Source organism: Sitophilus oryzae, unplaced genomic scaffold (genome assembly GCF_002938485.1).
Source record: "Sitophilus oryzae breed Bouriz unplaced genomic scaffold, Soryzae_2.0 scaffold_1440_pilon_pilon, whole genome shotgun sequence".
NCBI lineage: Eukaryota > Metazoa > Arthropoda > Insecta > Coleoptera > Curculionidae > Sitophilus > Sitophilus oryzae.
In genome coordinates this window covers 2,841,783-2,860,590 of record NW_022146105.1, presented here as the reverse complement: position 1 = coordinate 2,860,590, position 18,808 = coordinate 2,841,783, and the positions used below count along the sequence as shown (strand labels likewise).

Sequence of the window (18,808 nt, the reverse complement as noted above, 5' to 3'; positions counted from 1 at the left end):
AACAACACCAAACAACATTGTTATTCTCGCAAATCGTAGTATTATCCCGCTGTTGCACATATTGCGTAATTTTATGATAGCATTTTAAATGAATTTAGTTTTTGAAGCCTCTAAAACCCCTTTACTTGGTATACAAACAATATGTCAATAATATTTACACATTTTCTTAACAAACTGATTTCCGACAAACGTGATATTTAGTGAATAATAATAATAAAATAAATAGTGAAAAACATTAAAATGTTTATTATCAAAGAGAGAATCAAATTTTAAAGATCGCCAGTTTATTAAATCTATACAAAACAGAATCAAACATATTTGCAGGAGAAAAAATGAACCGAAAATCTACTTACAGCCTTTTTCAGGACCTTTCATATGTACGGAAAGGGTAAATCTACATCAAACAGTATTAAAACACACTTGAACACACCAAACATTCAAGCATCGGAAAGAATACGCAACACATACATTGGAAATAACAAGCTGGATGCTAAAAACTGCCGCGAGATAACGGGCTAAAGCTAATTTTGAATAAATGATAAAGATAAGATTATTTTTTATTTTAATTTCGACAGCGAGAGAGAGTCGGGGACCTTGAAGCTAAATACCTTCTTTTTTCTCACTCGCGATTATCTAAAATCCATTTTTTTAATATTTCTAGAACATTTATTGTTGCGAAATATGATTTTATTTACTAAACATTAGGTTTCATATAATATGTCTTTATGGTTCGACTTTTTTCAGCCTTATAACACAGCTTTTAAGCTCTTATCTTAATATTTTACGTCATAAACGTATTTTTTCTATTTTTTGTATTGCAAGGATTTGGAAATGGTATGTATCATTGAGTTACCATTAGAGCAATCCATTTGTGTTCAATATAATTCAGAAATCACATGAAACATGGATGATAGAAATATAAATAATTATCTAGTTTAAATTTTAAACAATAATTTATTATTGGACTATAGTACAGAACTATGCCAGGAGATAACGTTATTTCGTAGCGATTTTGAAATTTTTTGCGTAATAAGGTATAATATGCTCTTTGAAGTAGTTGGAAAAAATCAACAGCTTCAACATTTTAAACTGTTTTTAGTGGATGTCAAATTTTATAAAGTATTTATAAAATTAATATACAATAAAATATATTCGATAATTTCCTGTAGGTACACAATAAATTTTATTGGGATTGCTGAACCTTATCGGCTGTCTGAATATTTCTATATACATATGTATCTATAGTGTAATCAAAAATATTAATGTCTAAAAATAAAGTCATTTTTAAAATACATAGATATACAAGAGCTGTAAATGGGATTTTCATTTTTTCTCTACAGGGTGAATCTTAATTAAGTGCTATTTTTAAGGGGTAGTATATTTCGACCTCATCAGAAAAAACATTATGGGTTTTTTTCGCCAAAAAAAAATGTTGAAAATTTGGATTTTTTTGAAAACATTATTTATGATTTTTTTTTAGATTTAAGTTAAAAAACATAATTTGTTGATAATATGGCAACATAGGTAGTAGATTAAATTTACAAGAAAGAAAATCCTTGTATTCCAGTGGTTCTCAACATTTTAGCAAAAATTTTTTTTTGAAAATTTCAAAGTAAAATAACTCGGATATTTTGGATTTATTTGAAAAACGGTAAGGAGAAAATAATGGTTCTTTTATCGAGATCTACCAGCCCTGAAAATATTTGCATTTATTTAAGACTCACCCTGTATATCTTTATTAGTTCATTATTTACTAGTAGATTTGCAGAAGCAATAATAGTAGATTTCCAAAACGAAGGCTATTTATTATCTCTAATAATTCTAACTCCATTGACGGACGTATCTTAATCAAGTACATACATAAGTTGATAAGATAAAAACAAAGATATTACACAAGTTCGTAGTATAGTAACCAAAATTAAATTAATAATTTGATTCGTAGTATTTTATTCATTCAAAAGAGAGTAAAATGAGGAGGTCAGCCCAGAATTTTAGAGAGAGACGATATAGATATTTTTTATCATAAATAGTAATAATAAGATATAATCATTACAGATTGATGGTACAAGAAAAGTTAATTAATTGATAAGATAATTACTGTATTTTGCTAAAATGAGTTAAAGCATCGCTATGGTACAACAATATGTTTAAATTGTCTAATTTTATTCTGAAATGAAGTACTGTATCGAAAAAAAAATGGCGTCAGAGATGGCTGGGAAATGATTATTTATTAATGAATATAGTGATGAGACTGGTCTTAGATGGACTCAAGACCAAGAATGCCAAGCTCTTTCGCTCTTGTATTTTTTTTTCACGTTTATGTGATATAAGAAATTATTCATTTGTTCAAAATTATTTTTTTAATTAATTACAAGCAGTGTTTTCCCATTTATTTTTTTAAGATTTATTTGTATTAAATTACTAAAAATATTATTTATTTAAAGATTTTCTATTAAAAAATGCAAGACTTGCAAGAGTCTTGCAGCAAGAAGAAGACTTCTTATTAAATACAAGATCAAGCCGAAGGTAGTCTTGGTCTTGTAGGTTGCTAATCACAATTAATGAACCAATGAAATTACATACTTTTAAAATTTAAGTATTTTGCTCCCTTGAAAAACATCCCGCTAAGCCTAGTATTCTTTGAAGACTTTCCTGGAAAATCCCATAAATGCCGAAACAAAAACCGTCAAGTTGGCTTGGAATGCTGACCGATGACATTCATATAATTTTTGGTGATGAGATACAGAGCTTTTGTAGTAAAACAAATTCTGATTATTTTCAAATGTTAATTACAAAAAATACTACCTATATTTATTGAAATATTTTCTATGTAGAAAGTGCATTTAGTAAAAATATCCTTCATCTTGGTCTTGCGTTTGCTCAAAACTATTAATAGAAGATAATAAGAACCAACCAAACTACTTTTAAAATTTAAGTATTTTGCTGTTTTCAAAAACATGGCTAAGCTTGGTATTCTTTGAAGATTTTTCTGGAAAATGCCATATGATCGAAAATAAAAACGGCGTCAAGTTGGTTTGGAAATGCCAATTAATGGCATTCCCCATATAATTTTTGGTGATGAAATGCAGAGATTTTGTAGTAAAAAAGGTTGATTATTTTCGAATTATTGTCTAGTAATAAAAGTTGCGACTTAGATGTGAGAAAGATGAAAGCTATAGTTTAATTTGCAAAATTGAAAAGCGGCCTGAACTAGGTTTGATGTAGAAAATTTGGGAGGAGCGTGGCATAAAGACAATGGGTGTGACAGTGACAGCTGTGGGGTAGCAGAATTTCTATGAACCACACCTTTGTCTCCCGCGTGGCTGCTCGAATAAAACCCGCGTTTGGAGCAGTCACGAAGCGACGCCATCTTGTCGACCCGCTGCGATGTATCTTGCGTGCATAGGCGGCGCATATCGTTTCAACTTTCTCAACATAATATTATACCAACTTTACGGCATGAAAATTCTCCACTGCAAAAAACTCCAGTTTAATTTTCCAAAAAATGTTCGTAAAGATACTCTAAATATTGTCCTTTAAAGGGTTGGAAAACATGAAAAAGGCCAGAAATAGTAAATTATTCGATTTTTTTCCAATTCCGTTTCTGTTTTTTTTTTCAATTTGACCAAGGCCGTAATTTTTAGAAAGAGGGTCCAAAAAATTCATTTTCTTGCAAAACCAAGGTACCTTCGATGGTGATGAATCTACATAAAATTTCCTACAAATGCCAAAATTTTTATAATTTTATGAACATATTACTATGTTTCTAAGGCCTTTGAAAATGATTAAAAAATAGCCAAAAATGGGCCATATAGTCCTGAAAATTGGCGATTTTAGAATCGAAATCGAAAAGATGTAGGATAAGAAAATATCTGCCATTGTAGCCTAACGAGAACAGTATTAGATGTAGGGGACGTTTTAACCCTCATCAATAATAGCTGAAAAACAAGGGTCCAAAAAATTAATTTTCTCATAAAGCCACGTTACCTAAGCTTTCAAAGGTGTACATATTCTGAATCTACATAATTTGCTATATCTAAATACTGAAATTTTCATAATTTTGTGACTATGTTTACTATTTTTCTAAGATCTTTGAATATGTGTAAAAAATAGCCTAAAATGGGCATTTTTGTGACTTTTTTCTAAACATGTCATGAAAATTGGCGATTTTCGTCATGTCACCGATTTTGTTAAAACTTCTGTTAGTTAATTACTAACTGAAAGGTGTAGAATAAGAAAATATCGGTCATTATGGTCTTAACGAGTACCATATTATCTGTAGAGGAAGTTCTAACTCCGCCTAAATTTTTTTTCTCAAAAACAAGGTTTCAAAAAATTAATTCTCACAAATCCACAGAATTTGAACCAATAAAGGGTTACATATTCTAAATCTACATAAAATTTTCCAAAAATAAAGACATTTTCAAAATTTCATCACTATTTTTAGATACTATTTTTCCAAGGGTTTTGAAACTATGAAAAAAATGTCTCCAATTTTTTTTAACTATAGTAACCGTAGAGTTGAATATATATTTATTTGTAGTCTCTAAGTATGTTATCATTTAGGCTTATTTGGTTAGAAAAATTGTTGATTTTGAAATCAAAGACAGACATTTCAGTTTAATTTGTATCTTTAGATTAAAATCCGTTCACTCGAGAACAGTATAGGTACGCTCATGCGGCCAATATCCAACGATAGGTTTTCGTTTTTTTTTGTTATTAACTCATGATATAACTCACGCAGAGCTTTAATTTTCTTCGTATATTAAGCATAATGGAAAAGTAGGAGTTGTTTTGTTCTCTACGCCTCCATTCATCTATCAACCACGTATACCTGCCCAGAGTTATATTAAAATCACATGCATACATCCATTAATCATTGTGAGAAAAAATTGGAAACATTACCTTAATTAATATTTGTTTAATGTAAAATACACCTATTGCGTGATACCTTATGCTAATGCAATATAGTTCTAGCCTTTTTTCATTTGCTCCAGCCATTTTGAATTTTATTAACTTCATATACTTATGCCTTATATACACGGACATTGTAAAGCAAGTGTATAACAAATCTACATAAAATAGTGATGTTTTCAAAATTTTAGGACTAGGTTTACTATCTTTTTACTTTTGAACCTTTGAAAATCAGTAAAAATAGCCAAAAATGGGCATTTTTTAATACACCATAGTCATGAATATTGGCGATTTTCCTCATGTCACCAATTTTGTTAAAACTGCTGTTATCTACTAACTAAAAGGCCATCATTTGATGATTCAAATAATTTTAACCATCATCAAAAATAGCCGGAAAATAAGTATCCAAAAAATTCATTTTCTCGTAAAGCCAAAGCATCTAAGCATTCAACGGTGTATATACTCAAAATCTACATAAAATTTCCTACAATTTGCTAAAATTTCACAATTTTAGAACTATGTTTACTATGTTTCTAAGACCTTTGAAAATGAATAAAAAAGTGCCAAAAATGGGCGTTTTTTTTACTTTTTTCCATAGATATAGCCAAGAAAATTGACGATTTTCGTCATGTCACCGATTTTGTTAAAACTACTGTCATTTACCCATTATATGGGGTAGAATAAGAAAATATAGGCCATTGTGGTCTTACAAGTACTGTAATGGACATAGGGGAGGTTTAAACCTTCATGAAAAATAGCAGAAAAAACAAGGGTCCAAAAAATTTATTTCCTTACAAAGCCAAGGTATGTAAGCCGTCACAGGTGTATATATTCTGAATCTACATAATATTTCCTACAAATGCTGAAATTTTCATAATTTTATGAATATGTTTACTATTTTTCTACGACCTATGAGTATGAGTAAAAAATAGTCAAAATGGGCATTTTTTACCCATATTCAAAGTGTCCATAAAAATCATTTTCTCGTAGAGCCAAAGCATCTAAGCATTCAACGGTGTATATACTCAAAATCTATATAAAATTTCCTACAAATGCTAAAATTTTCACAATTTTAGGACTATGTTTGCTATTTTTCCAAGGCCTTTGAAAATGTGTAAAAAATATTAAAATAATAATAAAATTGTACTAATATTTTGTTCCATTATATTAAAAGCATAACTGCCTAAATTTTGACTCATATATGAAGCGTGTTAATTAGTTGATTTAAAAATAGGCTGGAACTTATCTTTTATTTTAGGAAATATCTTTATTTATCGAACTTATCTTTTATTTTAGTTTATCTCGTATTAATTTGATTTATCTCTAGGTATATATATTATATTTATATATTAATTAAATTATTTTTTGAAATTGAAAATATATTAATTATCAAATTAAGATTACTCTAGTAGGATCACGGGCGTTCTGAAATAAAATTGGTTTAATTTACAGAAATTAAGTTTTTTTTATTAATAGATGTTTAATAAACACACCTATTTTCTAAGGATGTTGAATAGTAATAACTTCATTTAGCAACGTACTTTACAATGTATATTCTCATTCATCGATTGCCTAAGTCAGTGAAGGGTAAAACAATAACTATTTTACAATTACCGTGGCAAATGCCAATATTAATGCAATTTCTTGCATTCGACATTGTTGCCCGATCTCGTTGACAAAAAAATATATAACTCTAACGTATTTCCCGCAGCAATCATGCTTCAAAATCGAGGAAAAAAAGGAAAAATCCAAAAAAAATACACGATGACTTTCTCTTGAACTTGAGGCGGTTAAAAAATCTATATAGCTTTTGATCCGTAGAACAAAAAAACAAAAAACTAATTTCCGTACTTAGCAGTGCTAACAGAAAACGAACTTTTAGAATGGATCGACGTAATGGTCTAACGAATATTAAGAGGAAATAACCACAGCTTTTTTACACTTCGTAGATTTGTCTGTCCTATTATAAACAACAGAAACAATGTCAAAAAATATTCACGGCTTACTAGAAAAGGAAATAGGGTACCGCTCGTTTATGGATCATCAAGATTAGGAGACTTTACATACCCTTCATTTTCTTGCTCAATAAATGGCACAAACATCTTCGTATATACACAGAATAACCGAAAAAACCTAATACCTATAAAGCAGACGTGGACCAACTAACATTTTAGGTAAAATATCAAAAGACGACTAAAGCTCTAGGTGGGTATAGAGAACGAGAAGCCCTAAATTGTCATGATGACATTAAATTTTGTTCCAAGTTGCAAAATCATTCCATGGCAATGCCGAGAAGAGGCTTAATAGTAGAGGTGCTTCCTTACTTTATGTGTTATTTACCTAAACAAAATATTGCGCCATTTAGAAATGTAATATTTATTAATTCTTAAGAAACAATATGTTATTTTATTAGATTGCTATCAATAAAAGGTTATAAAAAATCTGGCGCTAATTTGGTGCCAATACTTTATCTTATCTTCTTATCTCTAAGATTGTGAAGTAGAGTGTCTTAAGTCCTTAATAAAATGTTTCGGAAATATAAAGCACATTTTCTTAAATCAGTATATGAAACTTATATATTTTATTATTTTGCTAAAGACACTCCATTCCGTAGAGGTCAGTTCTAGACTAGTACGGAATTCTGTGCTTGCTCTCAGTGCCGGACTTAGGCCTAGGCCAACTAGGCCCGGGCCTGAGGCGGCAGATTTTTAGGGGCGGCAAATTTTGAGCATACCAAAATATTTATCTTTTTTTTAACTTTAATTTGTTCATAAAATATTTCGAATATAACCTTAGCCGATTACATATTTATTTACTTAACTATTATTATTGTTTAAATATATATACTATATAATTCGCTTGGGTTATTTTTTACTGCATTGTGCCATGCATCCAGTTAATAAATACATAAATACCTCGAATATAAAAAAATAAATTCAAAAACATTAAAAAATTTATCATAAACATGTTGGTCTGCACGAAATGAAGCTTGCCAATCACTATCTTTGTCTTCCAATGAAGTAAAATCCACGTTGGAGTCAATTTCCGAAGACGATACCTAAAAGCCTAAAACCCGATTAAATGCTTCTAGTCTCCTTAAACAATTCAAAAGCCTAGAAATGGGGTTTATGGCGGTATTTTGGACAGACGTTTTAAATAGATTAGATGCGGTCAATAAAAAGCTTCAAATGGTGGATATTGATCTACAACTTGCTGCAGATTTATATAGCTCATTGGAAAAATATTTTTCTGAAATTAGAAATCTAGATAATACTAAATCATTTGAGGAATATGAAAGAAGGGCCATAGAATTGTTCGGTGACAAAGAATATGCGGCAGATAAAAAGAGAAAAGTCAAACGGAAACGACAATTTGATGAAACCGGTGATAATGAAACTCTATTTAACGCTAGGGACGATTTTAGGATAAATGTATTTAATGTTATTATTGAGAAATTAACCCTTGAAATTTCCTACAGGAAAAGTGCCTACAATGACTTTTCAACCAAATTTGGTTTCTTTAGTGATTTATCTACTTTAAGTATCGACGACATTACCGATAAGTCCAGACATTTAATAACCTGTTATCCAAATGATTTAGTTGCGTCAATGCCTAATGAATTAATACATTTTCGTGAATTTATAAAATACATTAAGTCAGCAAAACCATCTGCTAGAGAGCTTCTTAAAGTAATTTATGAGAAAAAAAAAACGCTCAAGACCTGTTTCCAAATACTTTCATAGCAAGAATCTTCACATGTACTTTTATTACTAACTGTTCTGCTGAACGCTCGTTTTCTGCATTAGCGGAGTGCTTTAAGCCCTTATGGGATACAAACCTCGGAATTCATTTACTGTGAACGACGAATTTTTATAAAACTTTTTGCATTATATTGTTAACCCATTTAAATTCGTTGCTTTCACTTCAGTATTTAAATAAACACACATATACAAATGCATACATACAAGATGGCTCCGTATTCCGGAAAAGCTCTGTATCAGGATTCCTATTTGAGATTTTCACTCCAAACCTTTTACAAAATATACATATGTTTAATGGTAGTTCACATTTCAAAAATATTTTTATAGATATACAGGGTGAGTCAAATATATATGATTTATTTATTCGAGTTCAGTGAATTTGCGATAAAATTCCGGTTCCAAAAATACCTTAATACCATAGACTATACTAAATGTTCTTTGAATTATGACGACGTCCATGAGGACGTCCAGGAAACTTCGTATGACGTAACCTTTATTTTTTTACTAGAATCCAAAAATCAATTAATATATAGGGTGTTCCATTACAAAAAACATAATTTTGATGTGTAACTTTTTTTAGGGACACCCTGTAGAACTTTACATAATGTTAGAAAATTCTTTAAATTGACTTAAATAAGCTCACAAAATTTCACTTCAATACAAACTTTTGTTTTCCTTGCAAAAACCGCGTCGTATATGACGGGCCACCCTGTATAATTCGATTTCAATCAAAATGTCAATGATTAGAATATAAGCAGAATAGGTATAGTTTATGCATTAGATTTATTTATTTCAATAAATTTACTTAGAAACATTCACAGTAATTGAATTCCGAGGTAAAAGCACAGTTAATATATTTATATTCTTTAAACTGTGGTAAAAGTCTCTGGGCCCTCCACTACATTGAAACGTATTAAAACTTATTTACGGTCCACTATGTAGAATGTAGAATGTTTGGGAGGGGAGTTAATCACCGCGACCTTATAGATCTATTGTGTGTTCCCCTTCTTCTTGAGTCTCAGGGCTCTCATCATACAGTCTCAGGGCTTTAAGAAAAGCCAGTATCTGAGACGACTCCACAGAGGCCAGCTCTCCATCCTCGACATCAGACGTACCAAGGTTCATGGCACGAATGGTCGTCGTCTCGGCGCACTCAGTGATAAGGTGTTCTGGTGTTTCCCCATTTTCCCCACAAAATCTGCATTCGCCGTTGTTTCTCAGTTTCAGCCTACTGAGGTGTTCGTTGAGGAGACAGTGTCCTGTTAGAAACCCCGTGACAATCCGAAGATTGTTTTTACTTAAATCAAGGAAAACCTTTGATTTTTCTCGGTCATAAGTTCTAAGGAACTTTTTCGAGTGTCTTAGGCCATTGGAGGACACCCATTCCAAGTTACGGATGGAGTCTTCCAGATTCTTCAGTTCCGCTTTCAGTTGGTTCCCGTTTGGAAAACAGAACGGTTCTGGTCCAGTTAGTGGAGTGTTCGCTCCTTTTCTAGCTAGATCATTTGCTTTTTCATTGCCTTCTATCCCTTGGTGAGCAGGCACCCAGAGTAGGAGGACTTTATTTTCTTTGCCTAATTTGTTGAGCTTCTCCAGGCATTCTTTGACCAACTTCGAATTGATGGTTACTGAGTTGATCTAATGATCTGAAGCGTTATGTGCTGCTTGACTAACGGATAGGATGGCAATTTCCTGTTTTCGATAGTTCCTATCTAAGATAAATTGTACGCATCTTTCGATAGCGCAAATTTCCGCCTGAAGGATACTGGGGTAGGTGCCCATTGGTTCGGAGTATTCAGTTTTCGGCCCAAATACTCCTATCCCTGTCCCTGCTTTGGTTTTGGAAGCATCCGTATACCACATGATGGTATGGTCTTTTATATGCTGAGTAAGCGTCTCTTTCTTCCAATCCTTTTTATTACTCTATTTTAATACTACAGTGAGGTGTTTCTCAAAGTTGTAAATTCTTGGTATGTCATCCACTGGGAGTTGGAGAAGTGGAATTTTCTTTTTGAGGGTGTTCCAAGCCCACTATGTATGTGTTACGGTCCACTATGGAAACAGAACATCTAAATCATTTGGCAGTTTTACATATTGAGTCCGACCTTTTAAAAACTATCAATTACGATGAAGTAATTGATAATTTTGCGAACAAAAAAGTACGTAGGAAACCTTTATAGGCATATAAGCAAACCTTATAGTTATATTGTTCGTTTGTTGTCATTTTATATGAATATTTTAATATTTATTTTATGTTCTGTGTTGATCTGTTCTGTCGGTCTATTCTGTGGTTGGTCCTGTATTCAAATAAATGTTTTTATATCCGTAATTTTTTTAATTAAAAAAAAATGTTAAGGGGCGGCATTTTTTTTTAGCCTGGGGCGGCAACTTCGTTAAGTCCGGCCCTGCTTGCTCTAAAGACATTGAGAGAACGTAGAAATGTTAAAAGGCAGATAAAATTGCCAAACAAGTCTCACCAATACCATTCAAAGAATTTTCAATTTTTATAAAAACCACAGCACACTTTTTAGCAAAAATATTTTTTGCTAAAATTTTGAGAACCACTGGATCTTTTCTGGATTTTCTTTCATGTAAATTTAAGCTACTGCCTACTGCTACTACCTATGTTGCGATATTATCAAGAAATTATATTTTTTAACTTAAAACTAAAAAAAATTCCAATTTTTTTTTCAAAAAATTCCAAATTTTCAAAAAAAATTTTCGAAAAAAATACCTCATAGGCGTGTTTCTGAGGCCGAAATATACTACCAGTTAAAATACTTGCACTTATTTCTGGGACACCCTGTATAGACCTGTCAGAACTGTACTGGATCTCTTGATGAAGAAAGCATTGAACACAAACAACAAAGAGCTCTATAGAAGGTTGAGTATCCCAAGTTACTAAACTCTTTGAAAAGGATACGACTTTAGAATCAGAAGACCTTACTAGTGGAGTCAAAAATCTGTCAAATGTCATCAATGAAAAATTTATATTATGATATCTTTATCAGAACGGATTCAACTGGGGATATATTTATTGCAAACAAAATATGGCATTTTATAACAAAAGATTCAACTTAACATAAAATATTAAAATTAAGTGATTCTCTGTATTGGTCAAAGTCTGAGAGAGCAAAAATTCAAGACTGGAAGTATAGAATGTAGAGGTAAGGAGAAATATCTTCCTGCATTAAAAATGGTCATAAAAAAGGGAAGACCTAAGATGGCGCTGTTGTAGCAAAAACCTAAAATTTAAAATACGCGCCGAAAATTTTTAGACAGGAAATTATTCAAAAGAGATAAATATTTGACGTGAAGGCGCGGGTTTCAAAAAAATACAAATTCTACTTTAATGTCACATGAAATAAATTATCGATTTTTATTCAGCAGCAATACACTGGGCCTTTAATATATAAAAATAATTGTTTTATATTCTAAAATATAAAAACAAAGCTTCTTTGGGTAATTTTTGGTTATGTTACTTTTATTCTCTTATCTATGGTTACTTTTCATTTTTTAGATTTATGAGTAATTAGCGCCACTGTGGTCATTTGTTGAACCCTTCTACCGTTCTTCCCATTTTTGTGACCACTTTTTTAAATAAAGTCCCGTAAGAGATATTTCTCCTCATCTCTACACTCCATACCTGTAAGTGCTTGAACTGAAGTGAGATGTCGATAAATGGAACCAGTGATAATATACTTATGAACCAGTGATATTATACTTATGAATACTCTTTAATTCTTGTTGGAAACAAATACATTCACTAATTTTCTTTTTGCACTCAACACAATGCAGTATATTCCTGTGAAAGTGCATCTCAACAGGGGAAGCACCAAAATGAAGATATTGCAAGCAAAATATGGCGTTTTATAACCATATCGAAAGAGTCCCTCATAAAATATCGTAATTGAGTCATAGGGAATTATTCTGGCGTATGTCTAGTCCGGAAAGAGCACCAATACAACCCTGTATTGTGTGCAAGGGGGCCCGTATGTATTTTTATTTGAATGGAGGAGAGAGACGGGCTGCCAGTGGAGACAGATGATAAATTATAGTTCTTAATAGGAATTGCTCTGTCGACCGTCTTCACAAGATAAAAGCCGCCACGATACCCATGCCGCTCTCTATTTTACTTTAATCAACCAGAAGAGCCATTGTTCGGGGGAGAGGAGATGAGGCATTTCAACTTTTTAACTCCTCCCATGTAGCAGAGAGAAGAAGCGTTTTTGGGTTGGGTCCCCCTCGCATTTTATTAAACTCGTTTTTCATCTATTAACCCACTATTAATATTTTGTTAGTCTTATAAGAATATTCACCAAATATCCTTTTTTCCATACCTTGTCTCTGTGATTTTCGTCATGTCACCGATTTTATTAAAACTGCTCTTATTTACTTATTAAAATGTGTTGAATAAGAAAATATAGGCCAAAATAGTCTGAGAACAGTGTAATGGATGTAAGAGACGATTTAACCATAATCAAAAATGGCCCAAAACAAGGGTTCAAGAAATTAATTGTCTCATGAAGCCAAGGCGCCTAAGTCTTCGAAGTTGTATATATTCGGAATCTACATAAAATTTCCTATAAATGCTGAAATTTTCATAATTTTATGAATATGTCTACTATTTTTCTAAGACCTTTGAATATGAGTAAAAAATAGCCAAAATGAGCATTTTTTTAACATTTTTCCATAATAGTCATGAAAATTGGCGATTTACGTCATGTCACCGATTTTGTTAAAATTGCTGTTATTTACTAATAAAAATGTGTAGAATAAGAAAATATAGACCATTGTAGTCTTACGAGAACAGTAATGGATGTAAGAAATGTTTTAACCATAATCAAAAATTGCCCAAAAACAAGGGTTCAAGAAATTAATTGTCTCATGAAGCCAAGGCACCTAAGTCTTCAAAGTTGTATATATTCGGAATCTACATAAAATTTCCTATAAACTGAAGTACAATAATGAATATGTTTACTATTTTTTAAGACCTTTGAATATGAAATAACATAAAATAATATAAAAAAATAGCCAAAATTGGAATTTTTTCGACTTTTTCGAAAATTGGCAATTTTCGTCATGTCACCAATTCTGTTAAAACTACTGTTATTTGCAAATTAAAAGGCGTAAAATCAGAAAATATAGTCCACTGTAGCCTTACGAGAACAATGATGGATGTAAGAGACGTTTTAACCATTATCAAAAATAGCCCAAAAACGAGAGTTCAATAACTAATTATCTCACAAAATCAAAGTATCTAAGCCGTTATAGGTGTATATATTCTGAATCTACATAAAATTTACTATAAATACTGATGCATAGCAAAATGTTAATTACATTTCGATTTTGCATATAAATAGTACGACTAGCATTTACAAAGTCCGCTGTAAAACAGAAGTAATTAAGAAAAGCAATTTACATTAAAAGGACCCGAATAAAAATGAGTTCAAACATTCCTTTATTTCTAGCCAATAGCGAGAAACGACAAAAATTTGCATAATAAAGCTATTTATTACCGGCATTTTTGTTCAAAACGAAATGAACTCGCGCGGAATATAGGTGTGTTTGAAATTAGACCGCCATTTTGAATTTGCCGCAATGAAAAATAAAAATTATTCAAAAAGGACTAAATTAATGTATTGATAAATAACTACTCGATTAACAATTATTAATAAATTTATTATAAAATAATAAATATAGAGTAATAATAAAACAGGTGGCTGTATTTAAACGGATTTTAATATCCTTATCTATTTTATTATTTATTAAAATGATTATAAAACAAATAATGGTTTATGCAATGTATTATATTACTGTAAAAATGTATTATCTCAGTTATCTTTGTTGGTACCTCTTAAGAGAATAACTAGATTTTTTCATTATATAACGAATTAATGACAGTAATTACATTGTCTTTAAACAAAAATATCTAATATTTAATATCTTTATCCAATACCTATCCTGCCATTGAAACATAATTATACCCAGTTAATATTATGATTGATGTTATAGGCATCTGGATGATTCAAGATTTAAACATAATCTCTCAAAATTCTGGTTTAAAAATATCCTTAAAATAAATAATTATTGATAACTGCATAGTGTACAAACGAATAGATAGGAAACAGCTTCTGGACATTTTTTTTCGTCGAATTTATAAATAGAATCCATTAAATGACATCTTCAAATCCAGGGGGTGCCGATTTTTTTGTCATGGAAAAAAACGTATACCTATTCATCCCAACTCTCCATTACTTACACTCTAGATGGTACAAGAAATAAATAGTAGGAAAATGGGGATTGGGAACGTATAAAATGCCAGAATTGTATGAAAAATCCTGGATCACGAATACAACGTAGCTTGGCACAGAGGGGGGACATCCATAGGCGTAACCCAAAAAATTGATTTCACTATGTTGGATTTTATGTTTAAAATGCTGTAGTTAGAAAGTTGTATGTAAACATGAAGTAATTGTTTTAAAAATTTTTGTTTATTTTACAGTTTTTTTTTCTGAGGGTAAAAGAAGTAAAACACTTTTTGCAGCATTAAGATAGCTTCAAGCACTTGGAATTAATTTAGTGCGGGAGAATTAGGATCAAAGTAGGACGTATTTGCGATGTATTTGATGATATTAAGCCGGAAAATGGTTGTGCGTAAGAAATAGCGGAGCGTTAAGCGCGATACGCCACTGGAAAGGTCCCCCGCGGCCCGGTCTCGGCCCTGTTGAGATCGCGCTGTTGAAAAGCGCTCGCTGATTGGTCGGGGCTGATTATGTCGGCGTTTCTTTTTCCAACAGTCACGCTTCATGCATTGCCGTCTGCCTCGAGTGACCTCCGGGGCTCCGGCCCCTTGCTTTCATCCGGGATCTAGCACAGAGTCGGACTTACATTGTTGCCATACAACCGAGAAGATGGATCAATTGTATGAGGTCCTCAAAAATAACCTACGTAGCAAGTAGATACTCCCAGTGGATGACAACTCACTGTAGTATTGAGCAATAAAATGGATTGGAAGAGAGAAACATTTGCGCTCAGCAGGTAAAAGATCATACTATCTGCATTACAGGAGCCATGAGAACCTGCCCAACAGCAGCAATGGAGGTCATGCTAGACCTAACACCACTGCACACTGTCATCGGTAGATATGCCAATGCGACAATGATTAGTATGGTCATTCACGGAAACAGTACTGGGAGAATTTTCAGGTCAAGGGCTTGGAACACCCTCAAAAAGAAAATTCCACTTCTCCAACTCCCAGTGGAAGACATATCAAGAATTTACAACTTTGAGAAACACCTCACTATAGTACTGAGACTGAGTAATAAAAAGGATTGGAATGAAGAAACGTTTGCTCAGCATGTAAAAGACCATACCATAACGTGGTATACTGATGCTTCCAAAACGAAAGAAGGGACAGGGATAGGAGTATTTGGGTCGAAAACTAAATACTATGAACCAATAGGCACCTACCCCAGCATCCTCCATCCTTCAGAAATTTACGCTATAGAAAGATGCGTACCTACAATTTATCTTAGATAGGAACTATCGAAAACAGGAAATAGTCATCTTATCCAATAGTCAAGCAGCACTAAACGCAATCAACTCAGTAACCAACAATTCGATGTTGGTCAAAGAATGCCTAGAGAAGCTCAACAAATTAGGCAAAGAAAATAGAGTCCTCCTACTCTGCGTGCCAGCCCACCAAGGGATCGAAGGCAATGAAAAAGCAAATGATCTAGCTAGAAAAGGAGCGAACACTCCACTAACTGAACCAGAACCGTTCTGTTTTCCAAGCGGGAACCAACGAACGAAAGAAAGCGGAACTCAAGAACTTGGAAGACTCTATCCGTAACCTGGAATGGGAAGCCTCCAACGGTAAGAACAATCTTCGGATTGTCAGGGTGCAATCTCCTCAATGAACAACTCGGTAGATTGAAGCTAAGAAACAACGGCAGATGCAGATTCTGTGGGGAAAATGGGGAAACACCAGAACACCTCGTCACTAACTGCACCGAGACGATAACCATTCGTGCCATAAACTTTGGTACAGCTGATTATCGGAGATGAAGAACTAACCTCTGAAAAATCGTCTGATATATTGGACAATATATATGCTGAGTTAGAGACTTTTTGTGTAAATTTTGAGAACCACTGGATTTTCTTTCTTCTAAATGTAATCTATTACCTATGTTGCCATATTATCAAAAAATATGGTTTTTAATTAAAAACTAAAAAAATTCCAATTTTTCAATTTTTTTTGCGAAAAAACGTCATAGTCGTGCTTCTGGGATCGAAATATATTACACCTAAAAATATTTGCACTTATTTAAGACTCAGCGTGTATAGTAGTTCTTTTTATCTCATTCTTTTGAAATAACAATCCTTTCAGTCAAAAATGTGATGTCGAAATATGAACAACCAAAAAATGCTCTTGTTTTAACCAGCTTGTGGCTAAAATAACCGAGTCCTACCCTGACCGTATAAAAAATCCCGATGACAGCAACGGCTATACGTCGGCTCTCCTTGTCTGATTTGTTTTCTTCTTTTGGAGAAGCATGTTTTCAATTAATTATACCCAAGACGCGGTATTCTTGTTTCTTTATTTCAGCAAATCGAAATGGCCAACAGCGTTAATATTCGACCAATGAATGAACGCCCTCGACTCATTTCCATATCTCAGAAACGTGCTAATGTTAGACATATTCTTGTGATTGGTTTTATGTAATTGCCTTGCTACAACGTGTGTAACACATTAATAGACATTTTTTGTGTCAAATACTTACTTGTTTTCCGTATTAAACAGATTAAATTTCAGATAATCTACAGTGAACATCTGAGTTAAAGAGAAACATAATTGAAATTGCTCACAGCAAATATTTTTCTTTTAATCATGCAAGTTAAACTGGAAATACTACCCTACTTATATCACAAATGTAACTTCTCACAGTAACTCATTACTCGTAGACAAATTTGAGCACTCAGCAAAAAACACTCAATATTTTAGGAGGTATAACTCCGTAGCATATCAGTTCGTTAGAAACAATTAATAGAAATATCTAAATCTTGTTTTAATTTCTTCTTTCAACACACGAAAAAAGGGCACTTTAAAATTTTGATGTAGTTTAATATATTTTGTTATAGTGGGCCGATTTTGATGATTTTTTAACCATTATGTAGCTAAATTATTTGAATTTTTAGAATCTCTTTCTAAATTAAAAATGAGAGTTCCCATCTGTCAATTATACGAGGGAAAACAAAATGTTAATATTATGGTGAAAGTTTGAAACACCCTGTGGAATGTGTTAAGAAAGCAAGGAATTTAAAAATTACTTTATAATCTAGGTTCATCCATTCTCAGTAGTTTGTTTTTTAGATCATCTCAACAGCTTTATTTTTGTTGGACATATTGGCTTTTGAAGAAAACACTAATATTTTTCGTAATGTCTTTGCTTTTATATAAAAATAAAGCTATTGAGATGAACCGGAAAATAAACTATGGAGAAAAGATGCACCTAGATGATAAAATTATTTTCAAATTCCTTGCGTTTTTAACGTATTCCACAGGGTGTTCCAAACTTTCACCAAAATAAGAACATTTTGTGTTCCCTCGTATAATTGACAGACATTTTTAATTTAGAAACGGATACGAAAAAGTCAACTAATTTAGCTACAAATTACTTAAAAAATCATCAAAATCGGTCCTACTAGAACACAATATATAAAACTTTAAACTACATAATTTTAAGGTGCTTTTATGATCTCAAAAGTAACATTTATAAATCCTATAACTTATTATCATCGTATATTCCCTTTTTCTTAATGTAAAATATGAATTAAGATCCAGATACCCTTCCAGTATATTGTCTATTAGGGTGTTAGTTTCTTCAAGACTTGCAATTTCTCAAGAAACAAAAATCAATAAACTTGGGGTATTATTAGAGGGTTGTTTGCTCCCCTCTGTATTTAAATTACTTTTTCGGCAATGATCTTGAACAGCCCTATTCTAATAAAATATTTTGTCAAGAGTTTCCTGCTTTTGAATGTACCTATATCCTTTTATTTTATTTAAGATATAAAAAATAGTATTTTCATTGTTATTGGAAAAAATTGGCGCCGGGAGGCGTGTATAG

The 18,808-nt window shown here is 32.1% G+C and overlaps 1 protein-coding gene across 3 annotated transcripts in view; it reads right to left on the bottom strand.

The window, feature by feature from the left end:
• The window catches only part of LOC115876772 (segmentation protein cap'n'collar), a 64,520-nt gene that overhangs the window by 30,454 nt on the left and 15,258 nt on the right, over positions 1-18,808 (bottom strand). Inside the window, exon 1 of one of the 3 annotated variants that reach the window (XM_030892692.1) lies at positions 354-507. The exons of the other annotated variants lie outside the window; for them this stretch is intronic. The gene's annotated coding sequence lies outside the window, so the exon portion shown is untranslated. Of the gene's footprint in view, positions 1-353; positions 508-18,808 lie in introns of those variants that run through there. 3 annotated transcript variants of the gene reach the window in all.